The sequence below is a fragment of the Galleria mellonella genome, unplaced genomic scaffold, assembly GCF_026898425.1.
Source record: "Galleria mellonella isolate WM207_F2 unplaced genomic scaffold, CSIRO_AGI_GalMel_v1 utg300, whole genome shotgun sequence".
NCBI lineage: Eukaryota > Metazoa > Arthropoda > Insecta > Lepidoptera > Pyralidae > Galleria > Galleria mellonella.
Window position 1 is genome coordinate 3,728,085 of NW_026442068.1, and position 17,273 is coordinate 3,745,357.

The following is a 17,273-nucleotide window of genomic DNA, read 5'->3' on the forward strand; positions in this document are numbered from 1 at the left end:
AATAGATCATAAACATTTTAATAACAAAATAATTTAAAATTTCAATATAATCCCTGTTAAGGACAGAAACGTTTTTCAACAATTGTCGTTGTGGTGAACATAATACTCGGCATGCCCACATTTTTTAAACATATTTTATAAATATTCTTTAATTATAATTTTTAGTTGGTTAAAGTCTGACCTACATTAATTCTATAATTAATTAAAGAAGTTTAAACGATTTTATTAATTATACTAGCGGCCCGTCCCGGCGTCGCACGGGTGGACATTTTTACATTTTAAAAAGTGGCCATTAAGGCTGCACACGTGACGGAAGCTTAAAAATGGAGTAACTTCTCCCGTTTTCCCAACATTTCCCTTCACTGCTCTGCTCCTATTGATGGTAGCGTGATGAAAAGTATACTATAACCTGCCCAGTAGTATGAGGAATAATTGTACCAAGTTCAAACGAATTAAATCCGTCAAGTAGTTTTTGTTTCTATAATAAACATATAGACAGACAGACAGACAAAAATTTTACTGATTGCATTTTTAGCATCAGTATCGATCACTAATTACCCCCTGATAGTTATTTTGGAAATATATTTCACGTACAGAATTGACCTCTCTACAGATTTATTATAAATATAGATTTATACCTTTAAACTATTTATCACGATATATACACATATGTATATTTAAATCTTTTATTTATTATTATCTAGTGATAATAATTTGTAATGATTTGACTTAATTTGTACTGAGTTTAATAGTAAATGCACCGCCTAGTTAATTCTCTTTTTGCCTCATGGTTGACTAGTAAAGAACGCCGTTAGGTGTTAAGTCCGCCATATATACTTACTTACTTACATAATATGCACTGAAGTAAGTTAATTAAATAAATAAAGATAAAGAATAAACAGTGTAGTAAAGTTCATGGCACGTTTATCATCGAATACTTTGAATTTTTAGCTGAACCGATGCCGCCGCCCGGAAATAAGTTCAGCGAACGTTTAATTTAATCGTAACTCGAGCCGGATGTCTTGCCTTGCGATGATAATAGTGGTACAATATATGAGTTTTCACAAATATTTTTCATTATTATTCAATTTGTAAAGAGGTCATAGATATTTTAATGTATTATTTAGATCATGTCTGAAAGAACAATTTGTCATACAAGCTGTACGTTAGTACCTATATATTCAATCTTAATTAATGATTTTTTTATTTAGGCTAACACCATTAATTTAAAATTTTATCTCTATTCTTTGTTTTTTATGGACTATAAACTACATAAATAAAAATCAATTCCCGAATATTCTAATATGACATCACTATAGAACAGCTACACCTAATTGGCTAATTATTTTATTGTAGTTTTTTTTTAATATATATATATATATATATATATATATATAATTACAAAAACAAGATTTGTATATAAAAAATGTTTACAAAATCGTAAAAAAGATGAAAAATTTTGAAATTGAAGATTTAGTATCATTTTCTTTACTATTTATTTATTCTACACACGTGCGAAGGCGAATCGGGCAGCTAATAATCAAAAACTTACTTGATGTCAGAACACAATTCTTTTATGTTTATTCCACGTCATACAGACAACTGTCTTCGTAAAACAAAAGCGATCCACTCCTATTATTATGGTGTTATGTTAGCGTCACTTCCCATTGATAAAAATAGAACTTATAGTGACTATATAAAGGAAGCATTCATAAACTCAAGACAAAGGTAAGAGTGCCATTAACGATTCCATATAAGATTTCCCATAATTCTAAGCTTGGTCACGTAACAGGCTCACGATGTTGTAAGTGTTCGAAACCATTATTTTTAACCCTTGACCTTAAAAGGCATGATAGTAGAAAAAGCAAATTTCTGAAAAAAAATACAGAACTAGTAGTAATTGTAAAATCATTAATGACATTTCTTTATGTTTTGTATTTGAAGTTTTTTTTTGGATACAAATGAACCAAATTTAATTTAAGTATTTTTTTTTGTTTCATAGTTGATGTGTTGATTTTAAAGACATCACAGCAAGAATTTTTTTATGTATATATTTATTTATAATTATTTATACCTTCAAGTAATAAATCTTACAAAGTAGATTGGTTTATAAAGCACAAGTAAATATTTTTATTATTGCAGCCGTTAACTGTCCACTGCTGGACATAAGTCTTCGTCATAAGGGGAATTTTGCCAGTAGTTGCCACGCTTGGCAGGCGAGTTGGCAACCGCAATAGGCTTTTAGAGAGCCTTAGTCGGATCTTACGACATCCACGGGAAAGGAAGGGGTGGCCCATTCTGTGCCGTAGCACACACGGCAATGCCGGGATACACACGTACGTAAATAGGTACTACTCGAATTACAACCGCCTTGGAAACTATAAAGACTTCGCTCTATTCCTGTCCAATGGTCAAATAGGTACTTTTAGTTTTTCATAGCTTCAGTAAAGCGCTGTAACCTTTCATCTTTAGTATTAAATTATAATGTAAAATGTTTTTAGAAACAATCTTCATCAAAGGACATATTCGTTACGTGTCGTATTTGAAAACGGTCCGCCCACGCCGGATATTACGACGTCGAGCGAACCGCCTCAGCAATGTATGAACATATCGGATCACGTAAGCAGATAAGTTTTTAAAGTATAGGAACTGTTAATGAGATACACTGAGAAGAGGTAGGTAGTGTAATAGGGACACTAGACTGCATTGCTAGATTTGCTAGTAGTTTTCACTATCAGGTCGGCTTCCATCACGAGAGTAACACCTGGAATTAATCTGAATCATTTTATAGCAAATTCGCCATAATGGGCTATCTAATCTGACTCAATCCTTCCTTCCTCATCGTTTCATTCTCTACTGGTGCCTCACCATTGTATAACCTTAGCATTACCATAGCTTCGGACGTATCTATATTGACTCACAAATTATATAATATATACAATGTAATATATTTAAGTAATTAAGTAGCAAAATTTTTCTAAAATAGCATTTAGTAAGCCGAATTTGTATGACGGTGATATGTGGAACAATAATACTTTTTAGTTAATAATACTAATTATTAAGGTTTGTTTTTAGTAACGTAAACTTCAAAGAAAATTAAAGGAAATTAGTTCAATATAAATAGATTTTACTTCATAAAAGAAATAGCAACTAGTGTTACTAAATTGATATTGACTAGTACAACGTAGTAATTCTTATTTTAAAACGACTAAAATGCACCATGACCACACCAGTGGACGCAATGAATCACATACAAGTAAGATTTAAAACATTTTATATGTTTGAAATTAGAACGCGGAATCGTAAATAAAAATTGTAGATGCGACAAGCATAATCGATCTGTACTATTATCGTAGAAAAAGAATTTCAGTAGGTACTGTCCTTAATCTATGTCTATAATAATGAATAGAAATTTAACCAAATCTCTTCTATATAGGCACAACCACCTTACAGATGTATCTTGTATACGCAATATAACAGCAAGACGTCTGTTTTTTTGTTTTTTTTTTTTTTACTGATGAAATATTTTATAAAAGAAAAACGCTATATTTGTCAATAGTTGCAATAAATAAGAGGTCCCATATGGAACGCAGTGTTGTCCATGGTCTTATTCATGTTTATAAGAGACAGCAACCACTTTCCATTAGGTGGGCCGTTAGCTTGTTTGTTATATCCAATATAATAAAAAGACATTGGACTACTAAAAGTGCGCCCACATGCCCTGACGGTACCGGAAATAACAACACTAGTACAATATCTTGAATATAAAATCGACTGTCACTATGTACGACTACTGTTCTAAAATACACTGGTACTATGGGCGTCACAGTATATTCTACGATGACGTTGCAGATTATGTTTATAGACGACAGTTAGATACCACTTTCCATCATATTTGCATAAGTGCAATAAAACTGATTTTATGAATTAGTAAAGAAGTTTTGAAGAGAACATGTTCAATACCTTAATTCCACTGTATTTTTATATTTATGTTATATACTTGACATCTTTAATAACACTAAGTAATTATGAATGGTTAAAATTAGTTGCTTTAACTATTAGATGGATATAGATTATTAATATAAAATTAATTAAATAATTTTATATTAATGATGTGAATAAAAATTTCATTAATATGATATTTAACTAATGAAAACGACCTACACAATGTAATTTAGACATCTACCCTATTAAAATTGTTCAATTAAAATAAGTAATATGTAATCTTAGCGCATGCCCGTGCGAACTTGACGAGGGTGCGTCAGACAGCCTGCCGCCCTTCCTGAGGGCGGCTGGGGTCAACGATCGCACCAAAACAATACCCCAAACACCACCTGTAGCACCCACTATGTGCTACCACGATCAATAAGTGGCATTTTTAACCGATTTCAAACGAGAGGACTTTCTCAATTTGACAAAATATTTTTTGTCAAATTGAGAAAGTCCTCTCGTTTGAAATTCTGCTGTATTCAGCAGAATTGAAAACTTCCTTCTTTTTAACATCTTAAAAATTATACAATATATTTCTGCTCGTTGAAAGCTGTATAAATCTTAACATGCAAATCTATTAAATGCCTATTATAGAAAAAACTTAATAATCAATCTTATGAAATTGTAGGTACGTATCTACATTTCATCGTTTTCGAAAAATAAAGATATTTTTTTTATCTTATTTTTAATTCTAGCTGCAAGTAAATATAGCATTATTAGTTATGCCATAGATTTAATCCATAAACATTGCAACTATCTACAAGCAAGAATACTTGATTATTTAAAATGTTTACCTACTTTTGTTTTATTTATTTATATACACATTTATACTTATAGAGAAACGATAATCAAAAATAAAAATTCCCAACATTAATTTATCACATTACAGTACGTTGGCCCCGCGTTACTTTCAGTTCCCGAAACACAAAAGAAATTATTAACATGTGTTATACATTCAAATAAATTCGTCGACGTACAGAAAATCAAAACAAAAGCAAGATTGGTGTGTGGTTCTCAGCGAGTCTCCCCGGTGCAGCTAGATTAATTTGATGGCGCCGTGAGATAGGCCCGAACCGAGGCGGGGTGGATGCACTGTAGCGCATACGAGGGGAATAAAATTTAATAATGTATTGCAACGGACCTAATTAGGAAGTAAATCCTTAATTAAAAACATAGAGAACATTAAATTTATTCAAGGATTTATTGAGAATGGATGCAACTTGTTGGGACTAGGGACTGATTTGCTCTAGTCATTATTGTTGATTTATTGTGTTACTTAAATTGTACATTTAGCATTCTTAATCTTCATTATTAATTTAAATTATCTTACATATATTTTAGTTTCAAAATTCATAAGTCGTATAATTCAGATTTTATTTTATAAAATTCTTACTAATTCTTAACATGTAAAATTACTAAAAACTATTAAAAATACTATATTTTACTTTTTGCTTATAACTCAAATAAAAATATAACCGAAGATTCTGTATTATATTTTAATATAAATAGTAATATCTAACTAGATTTTGAAATAATATCTTTAAGTAATAATAATCAAAACAAAACGATAATCATTTTTTAATGAAGATTGCCACAAAACAAGCGAGATTAAATCTCGCTAATGTCTGTAGTAAATATGAAAATCTATAAAGATGTTTAAATATTTGGATATTTGGGTATTTGTTACTAAATCAAGCTTAAACTGCTAAACGGATTTCAATGGAATTTGATATACAGATGAACAATAATACCTCGGATTAACATATAGGGTATCCTAATTTACGCGGCCAAAGGTGCCGGTAAGAAGTTGTATAAATACATATACATATATTTTTAGTTGTTCCTAAAGTATTACTTTGGCGGTAAAAATTTCTAATAATTAGAATTTTGTATAAAACTCTACATAATATTTAAATAAAAAACATGTGAATTGGATGAAAAGCACATTCTATCATCATTTGGATACAAATTTTTATCTCCGTCGTCTTAAATACGAGTTTAATAAATCCCTTACCATATTTATAATTCAGAGTAATACCCACCGTAAGTGACACATCATGGTCATTATATCAGCCGTTAACTACTCATTACTGAACATAAGCCATGGTGGGTGACCAATCTTATAATAATATTATTTTACACCCTTGTTTACTGCTTTGATATTAATCTTAAACATTTTGTTTTTATTACAATCGTTAGAAATTAACATTAATTTATTATTCGCCTCTGGTGATTTGAAACGTAAATATTAACATTTTAATTTGTATGTGGCAATACGACACACTTAATACAATTTGAATTATGTGCAATAAAGACTTTACAATACAATACAATACTGTGTCTGTAATTGTTTGCTTGCTCGAAATTAAAATTTAAAACTATTCAATCCAAAATGTTCTTTAATTCAACAATCATCACTGACTCTTCACTAGTTAAGCGTACAGGATCCGTACAACAATGTTGTATATAGTGCAACATAACCCAATGATATAAAACAAAAACAAGGTCATTAGTTTGATCTTGTCCGATATAAGTGCATTAATTTTATGTTTATCAACATAATAATATGATAATCATACACTCGGTCTTTGTATACGTTCAACGAAATGTGAGCAAGACTTATTTGTATTCAAGGCATTGTTCACAATGTCCCCGTCATCTGGGATAATAGTCGCGACTATATTGTCAACACAGTCGTGTGTAAAATGTTCATAATTATATAAAAAAACATATTATATAAGATGCCAGTCTTGAATAAAACAAGTAGGTACAATTTTATAAAAATAGAGGAAGTCATCGATAGTTTTATGTTCTTAACATTGTAAGGTTATCAAGAGTTGTAAATATTTAAAATTATCTCATACAATGAGCGTTGAACTAAGTCTACAATTCTGTGGATTGCGATTATGCAACATCTGTTATTGCATCTCAATTAAAAAAAAATTACTCGTCGTTTTTAATACATTTAGCCTATCACAAAAAGACCAATGTGTAAGATTTAATTGTATTTTTTCCGCTCGCTCTCTCTCTCTCTCTCTCCCTCTCTCTCTCTCTCTCCCTCTCTCTCTCTCTCCCTCTCTCTCTCTCTCTCTCTCTCTCTCTCTCTCTCCCTCTCTCTCTCTCTCTCCCTCTCTCTTTCTTTCTTTTATATGGTTTTTTAAGTTTAAGTTTTTTTCTTTTTATAATTATTAACTTTTTATATTTAAAAAATATTTTTTGTCTTCCACCATAATATCACAAATATTTAGTAAAGATCTTTTGCAAATCCTTCAATACGAGTATATTACGTATTCACTACTCGCATGCGAAAAATAAAAGACATATTCTCGTAACTTGAAAATAGCAATAAAAAGGAATCAACAAGAACAATGCAACTTATATCCCACAGAATAAATCTTGTTGTACAAGAAACCGACATAATTAGCGAGATAATGTGCCATTGTGGGAACATACAAGTAGTAATAATATTATAATTAACACTGCTTGTCAGAGCTTTATTTTTATGGATGATAATGGAATAACCCCGCTTGGGTTCCAGTATAGGGTGGCGAACCACCAGTGAGGAATGATAGATGAGGATGAATGCAGATCAGTTAGCTCATCGTGACGAATTCTCCAAGTATTAACAATTATGATTTCTAAGAGGAACCTTGTGAAGATCAACATGATATGTACACGGTATACTGCTAGCAATGTAGCTATTAGATCCGCATTACTAACAATTCCTCACCCCCGCTAATCACAATTCCTTACAGATTTTGATATGTTATATACGATTTTAAATTTTAAAGAAATTATTTAAGTATTATTGTCGTTAGGGAACGTAAAGATGCAAGGAAAATGTTTAAAATACAATAATATTTGTAACTGGCCTTCGATGACTATACAAAAACATGATTACGTCATAATGAAATATAAATAGTTCAATAATTGCTGTCATATATCGAACTATATTATAAAAAGTCTTATTATTTTATCTATGGTCATGGACTGTTTCCTGGAGAAAGATAGGTAGGTACTATATCGGTCAATCGCTTGGCTATAGGTTTATATATTATATATTTACTTATATAGGTTTATAATATATACCCAATACTTACTACATGACAATAGCTTAACGAAACTCTACAACAGTTTCATACATAATATATTCCATTTAATAGATCGATTCAATTCGCTCACTAAAATCAGTCTATCAAAAATATTGATCGATGTGAACATTCTAAAATTTATGCGGTAAAATATCTACTGAACTACACTGTACTGAGTGTAAGAAATATTTATTTAATTAAACTTTATTGACCAATATAACAACAGGCGAGTTTAACACTAATAGCATTCTCTACCAGCCAACATTTAGGAAGTACAGAGATATTCGAAATATCGATGTGTTGGAAACACACACATTGGCCATGAATTGTGTGCAAACCTTGAACGGTTTCGCTCGGTCGACTCCAAACCAAATGATTGACGGCTGCATTCAAAATCACAATACGCCATTTTTGAAGCTCACATAAAAACGTATATTAAAATGAAATTCAAGTTAAGATGGTTTACAAACAACACTTTATTAGACTGCAAAATTATTTCTTAATCCTTGAATTAAATCAAATCGTAAGTAAAAACAAAAATACAAAGTCTTTTGTGCCAATTTATGAATTTTTAAAGAGGCATTGCATTGAACAACGTATGGTTTTTTTTCGAAAAGTAAAGCCACAGATACTACATTTATAATAATGTAATATTTTTCATTTTTTGTTTTTAATGTTTATTATTATCTTTTTTTTTTATTTAAATAAATAAATAATAAAGAATTACAATTCACGTTCTTAATATGTCTGCTAAGTTTATACTAATTTTGAATATTAATTTTTTTTTAAATAAGTATGTCAGTAATTCGGGTTATACTGTATGTTCTACTATTATGAATATGAATTATTCATTATTATTACTATACTAATACCAATAATAATTAATAATAAAAACCTTTGCATCACGTCAAAAATTTTAATAATAATACCATATATTCTCTCTTTGATCGCGCAATACTCGCAGTAAATTATCGCTCGTACGAGTATGAACGAAAACAAATGGTGATGGTAACATGATTATGATAAATTGACATTTAAACACCCAAATAATTGGAAGCAACATGCTCTCTCTAGCAATAATAACAATGTTATTGTTATACAAAACATTCATTCGATTTAGTTCTTACACACGTTAAAACTTATTTACATTATCGTAAAAAAGTATCCATATTCTTATTAAGGGACATATTATGTCCAATCAATCATTGGTTTGATTGATTGATTGATAGATATGTACCTTTAATGTCACCTTTAATACTTCAACAAGTTTGATTAACATCTAATTACATTATTTAAAAAAAAAGTAAGTAGAAAAAAGAAAATATCAGTTATAAATTACCGGTAACTTGATAAATTTGAAATCAATCACTTTTTTATATTCTCTAGTTATTCTATTTTTTTTAAATTGTTACGATCATCATATCAGCCATTATCAGTCCACTGCTGAACATAGTCCTCCTCATGTTGGGGAGTTCTAGTTGCCACGCATGGCAAGCGTGTTGGCAATCGCAGTTAGGCTTTTGGTGATGTTTTAAGAGGTACGCTGCAGCCCATCCCTCGACTATTTAGGTCTCTTAGTCGCCTCTTACGACACCCACGGAAAAGAAAGGAAATGAAGGAGGCCCATTCTATGCCGATACCACACAGTAAATATTTTTGCAATCAATTAAGTATCTATTACATTAATCTAAGTAATATTAAATCCCAAAAACAAATATACATAGACCAAATACAATATAAGACTACCAGTTTGCGGTAAGGTGAACCGAGTTCGCGTGATACCTAGATATAGCTAGAGGCCGCGTGCTGCAATCTGAGCCCTGGTAACCACTTGAGTATCTAGATCAAACTATTTGTGTATATCGGATATTTTTTATTCTTATATTTTACGCTCGTGATATATTTCAATTCCTATTTTTAAAAAGCTACTGTACCTAATCATAAACCAGTAAGTATAAATATATGTATAAATTTACGTAAATGCATTAAATCGCTCTACCATTCCACGAACAAAAAAACATATTATTATATATTGTCTATTATTTTCTATGTTTCACCTTTCAACGTCATCAAAAATACATTAACTTTTTTTACTAGATAGTAAAGTACTGTTTATATAACGAAATATAAACAGCAGATAATCGTCATGACCTTTATAGTTTATCAAATCTGATAAGTATTTAATGATAAACGTATGAAGTTGACATATCTACCCCTATAACTGTACTGTCTGATTAAAATTGTAACTTGAGACAGAGGTCTCAAACAATGTAACTATTTGTGGTAGATTACTTCTATTTTTACTTTTAAAAAAGGTGTCTTTATTGAATATTCAAATTAGGTAATGTGAATTTTCTTGGAATCCTTTAAATCTGGCAGTTTTGTAAATTATTGGCATGATCTGCCACAAACAAAATTTAAGAGCAAAATTTGAAAAAATGGCAACAATTTGCCACAAATGGTCACAAATGGTCTCAAATTCTGAGTTATCTACGCCCAGCGCATTTCAAAGATATTTGTAAAAAAAAAGATTAGTTAACGTCCCATAGAAAACATAACAACTTACTCATCAGAAGTAATAACGCATTAGGGACGCTATGAGTGTACTCGCACAATAAATTGCATCGTACATATTAAACATTCCTAAGCATACTTCATTCGCTTATACTTCATAAATAGACGGACAAAAATATAAAAAAGAAATCATGAGATTCAATTGTACAATTAAATTGGAATTAATATCTGCATGCAGGAGAAAAAGTCTAGAAAACTTTGTAGTGTAAGTACCTACGTAATGTTTCGTTTAGACTAGTGCAATATTACATCAATAATATTACTCTACCCAGCTAATATTAAGTTGTAAATGCTAATATCAACTTCATAAAGTATCAGCCCCATAGAGTACAGTTCCCTTAACATACAGAACTAGGTCAAATAAAGCACAAAGCAAACTTTGAATCAAGTCGAAAACTATGCCTACACCGCTATATTCATTTTGTTTAGATAGATATTTCTTTAGGTATACATTCTACCAAATTTATTTTATCCAATATTTCATACAATTTGTTTCATAGTTTTGCAGGTTTTATTTTGTACATATTGTTGTTGGATTATCGTTTTTGTTAAAATACTACATTAATAAATATTACCGAAATTATTTAAATTACTTAAAGACAAACAATGCTTACGCTTTCATTTTCTCGTTACAAAAATTACGAGAGTAGCCCCATTGTGTCCGGCGACGTCCTATTGTAAAGGCGCGCACTCACTACTTTCTCACACAAAAAAAATGTTTTAAGCTCTCTTTGTAAACGTTTATCACTTTTAAAAGCAGAAACTGGCATATAATTATTAAAAAAAAAGAGCTATAAATTTTATATTAGAAAGTTCGTATATTTCTCTTGTGTTTATATAAAAGAAAAATGCAATGTTATGTTCGAAAATCAAATTGGCGCAAACGCGCGATCAAGTCCGAAGCTCGACGCCAACTCGCGGATCGAGCGTCGGTCGTTCAGCATACAGCCATAAGTACAGGGGTCTATTATACCATGGTTGCCAGACACGCTAACTCTCCTATCCTATAACCAAAGCCATAGGATGTCTTTTCAATCTCGTTTCAGTGGAAAAGAGACCGTATCACCTCAAATTATTTTGTTATTACTTATTTATTAAGTAATGTGTAGTCTAGACTGCGAATATTATCTCCACTGATATAATTTGTAAACAACATCTTATAATAAACAAGTTCGTCTTAAATCGATCGATACTATAATATTCTTACAAACACGTAGGTAGACGATCGGTGTGGGTTGATGGGTTTTCTTTGAAAGTATAGATTCTAGTGTAGGAGTAAACAAATTCCTATGAAGAAGATTGATTATGGTATATTGCAAAATATAAAAGATATATTGTACAAGTTTAAACATATAAAATAGATATATCCGCACATTTGTTCATTATCAACATTTTGTATTGTATATGGTTGATACAATAAGAGTGCCGTTACACGTCCGCAATTAACGTACGAATATATTAGTGCCACTTTCAATATATTTCGAGCTAAAATACTCTACTGATTAGAATGTGACCTAGATGTCAGCCAGTGAAAGTTCTGTCATTGGTTTGTCGATATTAGAGGATAATGTATTCTTAATTATGTTTTACAATTCAATTAATTTGTCTATTCAATTTACATGAAAATAATAATACGCATGTATGTAGGTTAACAGCAACTGTTTTTGTTTATATTAAGACTGACTAGCACTCTATGTAAAATTTCATCTTTATGACAGTAGTATCAATTATATATTAGTCACGTCTTTTAAGTGAGATAGATGTAATGATTTCAACATTTTTCATCCTCAGTGAAATCATTGTAGAAAACTTCCTACAAAAGTTTGGATGATGATGAATGATATCGATGATACTTCATTAATGTCATAATTGACTATTTATTGTACATAGAACACGTCTCATCACACGACATCGATGCTATAAAAAAGAGTATTAACTCTCTGTTTTTTTTTTACAACACAGGGGGCAAACGAGCCTGCAGCTCACCTGATTGTAAATGACTACCGCCGCCCATGATCACTCACAACACCAGCGGCATTGCAGGTATGCTGCCGGCCTTTTAAAAAGGAATATGCTCTTTTCTTGAAGATTATGATGTCGTATCGGTTCAGAAATACTGTACCTTACATGCAATGAATTATCAGTAAATTGGATAGCTAATGAAGATGAAATATTTCAGTCATGGGTAAATGGAATGTAGCTGTACTGGTGACCTCCCACTAGTTGCAGCAATAACTTCAAATGTAATATTCCATAAATATATACCGTACTATTGAAATTGCTAGAACATGTTAGGATAAACATCTCTCATACTATAACTAAACTGTTAAACGCAACCTGTTAATATGGAAAACTCATTTTTTTTTTTTTGTTTTCTTTCAATCAGTGGTCTTCTTTATTGAAAATGTTTAATTAAACTAGCAGGACATTCCCTTCAAAGTATGCTAACAATTTCTATTATTAGTTTGCCAAATAGACTCAGGTATAAATTCTAGGTTATGCCTCCTTAGTATTAATTACTGATAGCATATTTTGATGACCAAACAATTTGAGGTGTTGGGTGTCAATTTATTTTTATAGTCAACAATTCCCATCAATGTCATTATTACTATCAACAACTTTAATTACAAGCATACATAATATTTGTTACCTACTTCAAAAACGGATTCTCAATTCTAATGTATTCTTCTTTTATGTCCATGTTATACATTGCCTTCGCTAATTCTGAATCTACTACGAGCAATCCTGAATCGATTTCGATGTTTTGTTTTTATCCAAAATAGTTTAGTCGCGTCTTGGATAATGTTGATATTTTATATGCCAAAATATCTACAATTATATACATATATTTAATGCAAAAGAATATTTTCTAATAGGTAATAGATAATTCATAACTTCACACCAAGTTTCATATAGGCTGGGCAAAGGAAACCAAATGCCAAAGTATGTTCTTAATTAAATATCTTTCTTCATTCGTTTTCATACTCCGTCTCATAAATATAAACTAAACACAAAGACTTGATAACTTCTTCTGATAGTAGACAGTATAAATAGCTAAATTTGAAATCAAGAATATTAAATACCTATCTACATTGAAGAAAAGTTATGCTATTCCGTAGTCGAGGGGTAACTATATCCTGTTAATACTATGACCAGTGATTCTCAAAGTAAATGCAAACTCCATGTATTATATGTATCTGTATGTTTGTCGATAGCATAGCAACTCCGTAATGGACGACTTTTTGCAATACATTGAGATAATCATATTTAATTACTGCACAGAATAAAATTAACACGGATAAGTTATAAAGGTTTTAAGTTTTTTATAAATATATATAAATATCTAATCTAATGCGTATATATAAACATATATATTTTAATTTAACAACGTAACTTACTTCAGTTTTATGAAAACTAGAATTATAAATTAAAATAATACCCTTTAACAAATCAAAATAAAAATGCATTAAATTATTGTACTACCAATGCTCAATGGGTAAACATGCCATTAGCTGCACTAAGAGCACGTGCCTTCAATAGGGGTGTCCTCAGATCAAAATACAATGGGGTGCTATGGAGATGTAGCCCTAACACAGAACTAGAAAATAAAATAATACAAAGAAGGCGTTATAAATGTTTAGATACATATATAAATATAATTTTATATACAGCATTTATTATATATACAGCATTATTAGGATTATTTAATTAATAAACCTTTTCGCGCATAATTTATGTACAAAGAAGTACTAAATAATCTGAAAACTTTATAGTAACTCGATTATGTTATTAGTGAAGACCTTGTCATAAATTTTATAACGCAAATACCAAAGTAAGTCTTGTATGGACGGCTCATTAATAAACATCGTATGTAACAGTTGAGTAAAAACTTAAGTACCTATTGCTATCATTTTATTAAATCGCATAAATAATAATATATTTCCAATAATGATTATTCTAAATAAACACAAACCCAACAATTACTACCTCCAAATAATAGCAGAATAAAGTTTCGTAACTCCTTGGACTTTCGACGGAACACACACACACACGCTCCCTATGCGAACCATGCACTTCCTTCGCAAACTATACCCACATACTACGGATCAATACAAGTATTAAGCGGGGGTAGACTTTCAAAGACATCACAGCTATATTAAAGTGAACTTTTAAAATGTCGCGCATATTTGTAATTCTCTATTACCATAAATTTATCATCCATCCATAGATAGTAAGCTTTAATTTAATGCAATGTTTGAGACTCAATTTGTAAAATAACTTAACAATTTATATCGAGTTCTTAATATCAGAATTAATTGTTTTTTATTTAGTTTTATTTTTTATGCAACTTAGAATGGCAAACAAGCTGACGGCATACCATGGAAAGTGATAACGGTCGCCTATAGACATGAGCAGTACCATGGATATAATAGAGTATACTGTTTCGCCTATGATACCCCCGTGCGTTGCCATTTCTGAGGACTCAGGTGTTTTCGTTTGAACCCTGTAAATTCTCTGCCATATCCCACCATTCAAACGGAAGCATAGCCATGCAAACACATCTGCTTCACGGTAGAAATACGAATGGGACAGAGATGCCCAAGCAAACGATTTTTGTAGAACGTCTCCATTCCCTCTCGTAGAATTTATTACCTACTAACTTTTGCTCCTAACTTCGTACGCGTGGATTTTATGTAGTAGTCGCAAAATGAATGAAATAGACTACTTCGAGATGGCATATCAAAATAAAATATACATTAAATATTACGTTCAATATTTAGAAATACAACTATGAAAATTGCATCAAAATTAATACAGTAGTTTTGCATAATTCTCTAACCAATGTACAGATAAATAGTGAGACAACATTTCTAAAAATTACTGTAAGATCTCTCGTAATTTTCATTTTATTAATTTTCCATCATTAAAATCTTGTTACAGGGTAATTTTTATAACTTCGCTATTAATACAAGCACGGGTATCTGTACTGTTATTACATTCACTATTAGCATACGTATAGGACAACGATAAGACAACCAAGCGCAACGGTGAGAGTTACCCTTGTCTAATATGGTCAAGGTTCCTTATCTGGATGAAACGACAAATTAGTATACGTTTTCTCTTCACCTTATTTATATAATTACACATAATGTGATAGTACCAATTCTGAGGCACGAGTTTCCTAAACCTATCTCTTAACGTAATATCTTAATTTGAAAGTTTCGCAAAATTACCACAAAACTGACTTATCATCATCATCATCATCATATCAGCCTTTAGCTGTTCACTTTACCTTTCTTTTGGGGGGTTTTGCTAATAATTTCTACGCTTAGCAGGCGGATTAACAACCGCAGTTCAGCTTTGGAGAGGGACACTGCTGCCCGTCCCTTGCCCTCCCTTAGTCGCCTCTTACGACGCCTACGAGAAATAAAGGGGTGGCCCATTCTATGCCGGGAGCACATGCCACTAAAATACCTATCATAAACTAACTAAAAATAATAAAAACATTTATTTAGGAATCTTAGCTTAATTCACAATTTTCTTTTTAGGATCAATAGTAATTACATTAATCGTAAATAGACTATCATAGCCACTAACGCCTGCTTATAACATGGCGGTACAAAATATAAATAACAAGAATTTTTACTTAAACCTATTAGAAATTTAGATCATATTGGTCCTTAAAGTAAAAAATTTCGCTCTGATATCATATTGATTTTAATATTAAAAATAAGTTTAGTAAAATGACACCTCAGAATTCGAGAACCGATGTCATAGAAGTATCCAGCTAACTTTATAGCAACTTTAAAAACTTGTTTTCAAGTATTATTGTAAAGTCGAGACCATGAATACAATATTTTTTCTTTTGCATAAAAAAGTCGTTGTATCGTGCGTAGTGTTTTTTCATTCAATAACCGTTTATAGAGTGACTTGCATTAATATCTTGCTGTTTATTTGCGTCGATCATTTTAAGTATACTTATTTTTATTATCGCTTTTTCTAATAACAAAACAGCTGAAACATACAAAACAGAATAAGATTATATTTGTGTGTACTAAGATATATCGAGAAATATCGTTTATTCCATGGTTTTTCTTTTTTTTTATACAACTTAGATTGGCAAACAAGCTGACGGTCCACCTGATGGAAAGTGGTAACCGGCGCCTGTTTTTTTTTTTTTTTTTTTTTTTTTCTCTGGCAACGCTGCCGATAACAGTCTTTGTCAGTTGGCTCTTATTTATTTATTGTTTTTAATTTATTACTTGTGAAATAACGATACTAGTGTATATAATCAGTGAGTTTTGGTCATAAGTAACGTCGATTGTTGTTGGTGTGTAAATCTGTGATTTCTTTGTGACAAAAATCTACGTTACAAAATTTGTGGGACCGCCAACTGTCAAAGTATTGGTAATTTACAATAGAAGTCTTGGATTTCTATTGACTCCTTTAATAATTAAATACAGTTATTACACTTCACTATTACTATATCCATTTACAAATAAACAATAATATTAAAGTCAAATATTCGATAGTGAAGATCGGTTGTTGTTGTTGAGAGGAAAAAAAAAAAAACTACCCACTAACATAAAATATTATTGCAATAATTACAGCTCATAA

The 17,273-nt window shown here is 30.8% G+C and overlaps 1 protein-coding gene across 5 annotated transcripts in view; it reads right to left on the bottom strand.

Annotated features, from left to right (window-relative positions):
- The window catches only part of LOC113523307 (proton channel OtopLc), a 55,135-nt gene extending 43,548 nt beyond the window's left edge, over positions 1-11,587 (bottom strand). For 4 of the 5 annotated variants that reach the window (XM_031907424.2, XM_031907427.2, XM_031907426.2 and 1 more), the window contains exon 1: positions 11,270-11,586. The gene's annotated coding sequence lies outside the window, so the exon portion shown is untranslated. Of the gene's footprint in view, positions 1-11,269 lie in introns of all 5 variants that reach the window. The other variant, XM_031907425.2, reaches the window with a different exon arrangement.
- Positions 11,588-17,273: the final 5,686 nt, after the last annotated feature.